The following is a 3433-nucleotide window of genomic DNA, read 5'->3' on the forward strand; positions in this document are numbered from 1 at the left end:
ATAGCACACTGACTATAGCAAACTAAAAATAGATGCTCTTCTTTTGGCGCGTCGCGTTGGTTATATTTATAGGCATGTGGAGGTTTCTAGAAATTTCAGTTTTACGTTACAATACTGACGCTAACACAAGCGTTTACGTACACACATATGTTGTTGATTCTTGCTCTCGAGAATCTTCTACAACTTTGGAGAATAGGCGGGAGTTTTGCAATACATATTTAATTGTATAAGCTATGTATGTTTCTAAATATAAATTTAATCTAAACAAACGTCGATATTAAAATAAATATATAATAACAAATTCGTTACAAAAATATATAGTGGTTCTAACACTAATTAGTGGGAAGAACTTCAATACTGGTGCTATATATTTTGTATGTGTGTCTGTGTATATTATCCATATATTACTGGAGACGCGGTAACCAACAAAGGCATGGACCCACAAGCAATTTGGTGCGTAAATTATGAACCACGATAGTGGTTCATAACAGGGATCGCACAGGAATTTGCTCAAAACTATAATAAAACATTCGAGCAAAAACCATCTTAAAAAGCAGACTTATTCTTGTAACAACACTCAAAACCTTCCTGTTCAATAGTTAAGACCACCCAAACATTGATAATAAGTAAAATAAGTTATTTCACGATTGTTAGACAAAATCAAAATTTGCCCATTTCTTCATATTATTATTAATATTATTGTTCCACAAGTCTACAGCAAAATAGTCTGGATATTTTGTTCCAGGACATAAATAGATACAGTGTATAAAACGGCTGTGAATGTCCATGACCTATTTAAAAGTTGATTTGCGTGGTTATAAACACATATTAAATACAATCTTGTTATGAGCGGCTGCTTTTGTATTCGATGCGTGTTAAAGGCGTACTTACGCGAAACCTCAGGCACAAAGCCACCTGGCTCAATAAATAATTACTTTAAAAGACACGAACTTTATTTAAAGTGATGTTTTAGGCGTATTTGAATTATTTGAAAAGGCCGCTTTTCTACTGATACGTGCTTAGTGGGAGTTGTGTCTCATACAGACATATACTTACCCATTGATGTGCATTCACCAAGTCAGCATACAAGGTAATTAAAAATTAAGAATTTAAAATCTACAAATAGGGATCGCAGAAAAATAAGCAAATAAGGCTGGTGATCTACTGCTGAAAGTTTATTAAGCTACAAATCCATATTATGACTCCACTAAAAATTATTGCAAGTGATATCTATAATAGTGTGGGATTGCACAAGAATTTTACAAAACATTGAAAGAGTATTTTTAAACTTAATTTGCTAAATCTTTCGCTTTCCGCCATAAAAAAAAAATCCGGTGTTTTCCTATCGTGCGCGTTAGTTGGAAACTACAACTCGTATATTTTCTAACGCATTAATTCGAAACTGCCACTTGAAAGGTTCCCGATTTTCCTGTTGCATGTCGTTACTCGAGTCGCTATTGTACGTCATTACTCGACTTTGCTGTCTCTACATAAATTTCCCCGACTATAATTCAGCGAGTTTCTAACTATAGATTTCTCTACTCAGAAGACGATAGTGATTCTTTCTGCTGTTTCTTATACTCTGCTGAAATCATGAGAGCATATTCAGTATTTATCACCACTGCATACAGCACTATTTCATATAGCTATTGCTATTTTTAAGTAGTTGGTGTTAAGGTAACGGTTGTAAATGTTGTCGATAATTGTCCACTCATGCTAAGTGTGTCACTGTTGTCTATTTTGCATGCATTATCTGTGTCGCCTTATTCTAGCAAACACTTGTACACAGCAGGTTATTGAAGAACATACATATGTGTTATGTAGATCTAGCAAGGTACGCATGTTATCGAGTCTGTTTACATTGCATTAATCTGTGTTGTATTATTTTAGAAGAAACATTCCGTTCTGATGAGATTGCTTTGTTGCTGCTCGTCTTTTGTTACATTACACTGTGACATTGATGGAAGCTGGTCATTAAATCTGTGATGATACAATCTTTGCTTTCAGGGGGGTCCTTTGGGAACAACTTTACAATTTGTTTGTTGTAGTTGCATACTATTATATGTGTTTATTCATTTCTGTACAATTGTTATTTATTTTGAATAACTTCAGTGTGGTGGTTGAGTGGAAAAAAAGCCAATGCAGTAGTAGACTGTTGAAAAATATGCAACATTCAAATGAACGCATATGCACGTATGTAGCTTAAAATTTATTCTCCATAAATGAACATAAAAACTTAAGATTCAAGATTAGTAAAAAATAGTTAATTTAAAAGGGGGGGAATAGGGATCGTCAAAAAAGTTCAGAAACAAGTTGGATCAAAATGCAAAGATTATATTTTTATGCCTACAACTAGGAACTGTAAAAAATAAAATAAACCAACCAGGCTGAAATAGTGTCTACATTATTTTTCAAGCTACAAATCCCAATTTTGAGTCCATGTCTACAGTACTTATCAATGTTAGTGGAGTCAAAAGAGGGAATTGCAGCTTGAGAAAACAATGTAGACACTATTTTCAGCCTAGTTGGTTTATATTTTAAGAGTCCCTAGTTGTGGGCTTGAAAATATAATATTTGCATTTTGATTCAACTTGTTTCTGTACTTTTTTGACGATTCCTATTTCCCCTTTTAAATTAATAATTTTCAATAATTTTGTAGCTTAATAGAATGTATTTAAAAACCGGTAGTGGTTCGTATTTATAGGGTTAAAAACTTGATTCTCAAAACTATTACCTTTCACTATTCCAAATTACTATGATCTTTGTGATTATGTCAAACCATGATTCATGGTCTCTAAGGTTGTCTAGTATCTTTATCATATCAACACCCCTAGAAATTGGCCTTGTTTAACACTTTCGTTCATGTGTTTTAGTTAGTCTTTATTCTGGCCTAGCCTTTATTGTAATTTTTATTTATTGTGTTTGGAAAGGAATTATATTGATTAAATCTTCTGACAATGGTTTTACTTCTCCTTGATTTTATTTCTAATAATAACTCAAAATAAATATTTAAAAAATAATCTAATCTGATCTCGAGAAACTTACACCCTTAAAAAATGTATAAAACATAGTACCTCGGAAGGCCGCTGTTCCTGATTTGATGTTTCGTGAAAATAACAAAAATTACCAGTTTCTGATAGAGCAACCATAGAGAAAATCTCGGCATGCCAAAAAAATTTAAATAATTAGGCCTGTATCAAAAATTTACTGAAGTTCAAATTTCAGTATATATGACCATAACTGATATATTTTTCTATCAATAGCTTCAAGTTTAACCACAACAAACTCTTTTATTGAACTTAATTAGAGCACACTAAAATATTCAATAGCTGTTAAATGTTTTCTTTGATACTTTTATTCTTGATACAAGGGGCAGTAACCTTATGAATCTAATACATTATTGGATGTACGGAACTCTGTGTTTTGTAACGTA

Source organism: Limulus polyphemus, unplaced genomic scaffold, assembly GCF_000517525.1.
Source record: "Limulus polyphemus unplaced genomic scaffold, Limulus_polyphemus-2.1.2 Scaffold1770, whole genome shotgun sequence".
Lineage (NCBI taxonomy): Eukaryota > Metazoa > Arthropoda > Merostomata > Xiphosura > Limulidae > Limulus > Limulus polyphemus.